Source organism: Vipera berus, assembly GCF_964194415.1.
Source record: "Vipera berus genome assembly, chromosome: 12".
Lineage (NCBI taxonomy): Eukaryota > Metazoa > Chordata > Lepidosauria > Squamata > Viperidae > Vipera > Vipera berus.
This window is the reverse complement of record NC_138215.1, coordinates 21484051-21490082: the sequence shown is the minus strand read 5'-3', so window position 1 is coordinate 21490082 and position 6032 is coordinate 21484051.

The following is a 6032-nucleotide window of genomic DNA, read 5'->3' as shown; positions in this document are numbered from 1 at the left end:
TGCATTTCTAGTACAGGAACTTAAGAAATGTGATATTAAGTTTAGATGGGAGATTCCAGTTGGACTGGTGGTGACGCATGAAGGTAAAAGACATCGTCTGGTTACTGTGGCCCAGGCACGTGATTTTTATAGCAATGTGTTAAAAGCAACCCCCCTATCATTTTTGGAAGCTGTAAAGGGATACGGCGAGGGAAAGCTTCAAGATGTTGCAGATAGACAGATAGAGGACAATGGTGTTGGAGGGGATCAAGATACAGTTTCATCGGATGTTGCAGGAGGCCAGAGGATGACGCGTGCCGCCCTAAGAAGAGCGAGACGAGAGCAAAAGCAAGACCAGCAGAAAGTTATGGAATCTCCAAAGTGTACTTACAGTGAAGCTGTGGGAGGGGCGCGGTCCAAAGAAGTTTTGGGGGTCATGACAGACGTGCTCCAAAAGCTTTGGAGCGTTAAGATTGGTGATTAAATTTTTAAATTAGAATGTCAATGGATTAAATTTATCATAGAGGAGAAAGAAAGTTTTTTTTAATATTTAACACAATTTAAGATTGATGTTATTTGCTTGTTAGAAAAGTATATTAGAGTTATGGACTAAAAGTATGTGTTGAACTAAGAATGGGTATGCAAGCTCCTAATTAACAACAAGTTGTCTTACAGACTGCTTAAACCTTTTTTTTTACTCTTTTTATTTGAACTCAAGGATGATTTGGAACTGCGAGACATTTGGCGTGATACATGCAAGAACTATTTTTGATCATAGTTTAGTTTGGTTGGAGATTATTAAGGTTAATAGAGATAGGCGCTTTTGGCGCGTAACTGAGAATTTGTTTAGAAATTAGAGAAAGGTTGGAGAATGTAAATAGTAGGTGAAAGTTTTTTTTTCTTTTTTTTGAAATTAATATGAATAAGGACTGGGATTAAGAAAATCTATTCTGAGTAAAGCTCTTTTTCTGTTTTCCTCTTTTTCTTTTTTACTTTATTTGTAATATTAATATTGTTTGTATTCATTTTATATGAGCTAGAGGGAGATAGAATTAATAGTTTATTGCTGATAACATAGGGTTGCTTATGTTTGTTTTTTGATTTTATACCCTGTATTTAGCTCTGGGAAGTCGGGGGGGGGGGGAGGAGGGAATGGGGAGAGGGATAGGGAGGGTTAGGTAGGGGTGGGGGAGGGGGGATTAAAGTCAAAATGTATTGTAAAACTTTTTAAATAAAAAAAAAGTGCACTAACATTTGTGCAGATGCTGCCTGGACATCTGCAATGCTAACGGCCTGTTTGATATCTTAGTATTCGTCACCTTTGTGAAACAAGCAGAAGAAGAAAGACGAGACAGAACAGAAAGGCCAGGATGAAAAAACAGGCCTTCCCAGGGAGAAGAAAGTATTACACCAAAATTCGCAGCGTTTTTCTGCAAAGCAATTTGTGATTTTTTTTAAAATAAGAATATTTTAAATATAAATTTGATGACTGAAAAAATAAGTAAGAATTGATCAGGATTTGTCATGACATGAGCATTAACATTAACATTAAGAAAACCAAGATCATGGCATCCGGCCTGTTGGAATAACCATGATCTCTGTTCCTATACATGTAGCTGGCTAGTACTTTTCTGGCTAGTACTTTTCTACCATGGAAAGTCTTCAGTGAACCATGTGTAAGGAAGTAAGCCATAAACCCAGAAAACGAAGAAACCTAGGAGAGAGGCCATTTGGCTACAGCCAGATAAGGGCATAATCACAGTATTCCTTCACACCATTGGCTATTCCATTTAAGGCAAATTCTGGCGCCTCCTGCAAATGATTGGTCATTACTGTATTTGAATCTACCTCTAACACCTATGTCCATTTAGGATAGTTTAGAAGAACACATGTGTAACCATGATTGGTCTATTTGAATAATAATAAAATGTGATTGGTTGCTTTTGCTATAAATAAACAAGGTCCACTGCTCCTCGTGGTTCAGAGTGCAGTCCAGTGTTCAGAGTGCATCCCAAGTGGTCCAGTGTTCAGTGTGCATCCCAGGAGCAGCGGGGCCCTTCCCCCGAGAGATCTCTGTGTCCTTCTTTCATGGGCGCCAACCCTGGGCAGGAGCAGCCTCTGCCCAGCTTCACCAGCAGCTAATTTCTCAACCCGGCAGCAGCAGCATCCCAGCAGCAGCATCCCTGCACCGGCCCTCTCAATTTCTGGCAAATAGATGGGGAAGAAATGGAGGTAGTGACAGATTTTATTTTCCTGGGCTCCAAGATCACTGCAGATGGAGACTGTAGCCAAGAAATTAAAAGACGCTTGCTCCTGGGGAGGAAAGCCATGGCAAATCTAGACAGCACACTAAAAAGCAGAGACATCACCCTGTCAACAAAAGTGCGTATAGTCAAGGCTATGGTCTTCCCAGTTGCAATGTATGGCAGTGAAAGCTGGACCATAAAAAAGGCTGAGCGCCAAAGAATTGAGGCCTTTGAACTATGGTGCTGGAGAAGACTCCTGCGAGTCCCTTGGACTGCAAGGCGATCAAACCGGTCAGTCCTAGAGGAGATCAACCCTGACTGCTCTTTAGAAGGCCAGATCCTGAAGCTAAAACTCAAATACTTTGGCCACCTAATGAGAAGGAAGGACTCACTGGAGAAGAGCCTCATGCTGGGAAAGATTGAGGGCAAGAGAAGAAGGGGACGACAGAGAATGAGGTGGCTGGATGGAGTCACTGAAGCAGTAGGCGTGAGCTTAAATGGACTCCAGAAGATGGTAGAGGACAGGAAGGCCTGGAGGAACGTTGTCCATAGGGTCGCGATGAGTCAGACACGACTTCGCAGAGCATTGTTTTCCTGAGTTATTGGCAACTTGGACATTAAATCCTAATTTGGAGGAGGGGCTATATTTTGCAGGACACTGCAACCGTCATAAACACAAACCAGTTGCCAAGCATCTGAATTTGATCAGGTACAATGGTTGTGTGACAAACGGAAATGTTACTTTTTCAGCACCATCGTAAGTTCGAATGGTCACTAAATGAACTGTTGTAATTGAGGACTACCTGTACAAAAGTGGACCTTTAACAGATGCCTCCTGATTCAGGGATCTATAGCAAAGATCCCTTTTTCCTTATTTTGTGTTTGGATCTTGGGAATAACAGAGCTGAAGCTCTACTTCATGCTGATCTGCTGCTGCTCTCCCCATCAAGAACAAAGATCAGCCGAAAGCAGGAGTTGTGGAAGCTCAGCTTTTTTGCAGAATGCCACTGAGCGGCCAAACATACACTGCCCTGGAACGCATCCGTGCAAAACCACCTTTTAACCTCAGCAACCTTCAAAAGCTGGCTGAACGCCTCAGTTGACCATTGGTCAAATCTTGCTTGCTCCACCACAATCACTGGATGCTCTCCTGCCAGTTTTGCGACTTTGGTAGGAGAAACAAAGTCCAGTTGAACTCCCCTCCTTATCATGCCCAGTACACTGCCCTCAAGATTGGCACTAGTTTCTGGCAGGAAAGAGATGGCCAGTGCAGGCAGTAAATTCTACTCTGGAGTACATCTATGGATTCCAAAACATTAATGTCCGAGTGCAGTTTGGCATCACATCTGCTCAGCCATGCCTGGGAAGAGAGCACCAGATCCGACAGACAGAAAGTCAGACAGGGAGGGCCCCGCTCTATTTCAAAGGGAAACAAATCTTTGGCTTGCAAGATGGAGATAATGCAAATCTCATACAAAATTAATTTAATACTATATAAAACAGCTTCTCAGCCTCCCCAGGCTTTAGAACAAACCTAGACATTTAAGCATTTGCTGAAAATTAAGTTACTACTGATCAGGATGAGGGCCAGCTGGGCTTCTTCCTCTCTAGGTGCTATGATCCGGCTTGACAGAGCATTGGCAGTGAAAGGGGCGACTTCCCTTCTGCTGCCCTTTAGCAGACTGAAGTGACCCTCTCCTGAAAGCACCTTTCTCTTGGGTTGTTGATCGCCCTGGAAAGGCGGTTGGGAGAATGGGCGTCTGGGTGGGAGTGGAGGAACTCTGTTCTTGCTCGAAGGAACTTACAAAGATGCATATTTTTGGCTAACTTTTGTTCTGCCATAATGAACTCAAGGGTTCCTCCAATAAACAAGCCTCAAAAGCCTTGCCAAGCAAGCCCCTTTGCTACCCAAAATAGCAGATATAGGTAGTTTTAACCAGCCTACAAATAAAATTAGCTGTCCAAAGTATTATGCCAGTGAGACTACGGTGGCAGATCCAAGGGTAAATGGCAGCATCTTTCCTACCTTGATTCTCCAAGAAAGTGCCATTGCAGAAGCCACCCTGTGTGACATCCCTGCACCTCCCCATCTTTAATAAGATGCCAGAAATTACATCCACCAACATGAGAAGAGCAGGTAGCGCAATTGTGGTTTCTTAGGTCAGTAAAATGAGGATTCAGATTGCTGAGGGCAGTATCCCGACTCTGTAAACCACATAGAGGGCTGTAAAGCACAATGAAGAAGTATATAAGTCTAAGTGCTATTGCTATTTAAGCCAGCTGTGTCTCAGGCTGCTGACTGCCTCTGTGCTGTTCGATCCACTCCAGCCTGGGCCTCTCCGGTGGGCTATCCTAACCACACAGAAATGCTGAAGGTGCTCTGGTGCTAGCCCTGCCTCTCTGGGAACCACACACCAATATTCTGCCAGAAGCAGGCAAGGAGTCTTGAAGAACAGCTGACCTCTTTTCATCCTTCTTTGAGGAAGGGAAAATTGTGAGGCACACAGGTGCATGCCTGCATTTCCATTTTAATGATTGCTACAAAATGCATTTCCAAGAGGACTGGAATCACCAAGAATATACAGCCGTGGTGGCAAACCTATGGCACGCGTGCCACAGGTAGCACGCAGAGCTTGCAAATCATTTCTCAACTACTCCATCTGATTTACCAGTCAGCTGAGTCAGATTAAAGCAGCAGGAATCACTAGGGAGGATGGAAACACCTCCTGGTCATAACTAACCCCTTGTGTCTCCTTTTAGGTCATGACAGCGATGCTAGACCCAAGCGTTCATAGATCTATAATAGTCTAGCAAGAAGAGATCCAAATACCAATAGAAAGCTGTTCCAAATTGTCTGTGGTAGTGTAACCCTTCTCTACTAGATGATACACTTCTACAAATGAAAGTGATCCTTGTTCCCAGGGCTTGAAGGCCTAAGCTCTGTGCAGCTTTGAGACAGGCTTGAGTCCAGGTCCTGCTGGAGCTCTGAAAGCCATGAGATCAGAAGCTCTGTGGTTACCCAGGTCACTCATTTCTGCCCCTTAGTTAAAAACCACCTTTTCTCCAGCCTCATCTCCAGAAGAGCCAACAGGACATGCCTAGAAATTCAGACTGAACATTTCAGCCTGTAAGGCAGTCTCCTAAGTTGGGCAGCTTTAAGATGCATAAACCTTAACTCTCAGTATTCCCAAACAACCTGGGAGTTGAAGTCCACACACCATAAAGTTGCCCAGGTTGAGAACAACTGTTTTCAGGAGTGAGGTTTCTAAATTGGGTAGAATGTTCCCACTGGCTACTTGCCTAAATGTGTGCCTATTTCCTGGCTATCACCATCTCTCCAATAAAGTCCCATTACAATTGGGGATTGCCAGGGTTGCTGGGCAACTCACATTTGCCTGGCCATCACTTGGCAGACAAGCTGAGATGGAGTTCTGACCAAGATCTGCCCTTCCAGGTAAGAAAGGCACCTCTATGTAGGACTTGTTTTGAATTCCAGGAGCTGTTTGGCACTTTTTTCCATGTATGTCAGAAACCCATCAGGGTATACTATTCAAAGGTGAAGCTGGGAGCATAAAGTAGCTATGGCTTTGGATCTCCTGGAAGATTTGGCACAGCACTCATGTTTGAGCCTCAGTACTTTCTTGAGCAGCTTCCAACGAAAATCCATCTGGTTTCTTAAAAGCTGAATAATAATCCATATACCAAAGATGGTCCAGCCATGTCCTAGCACTCCATTTCCTGCTTCTTGAGGTAATATCTGTTCACTAGGCCAACTAATTCCATGCACAAGGGTAACCTATGCAGCCA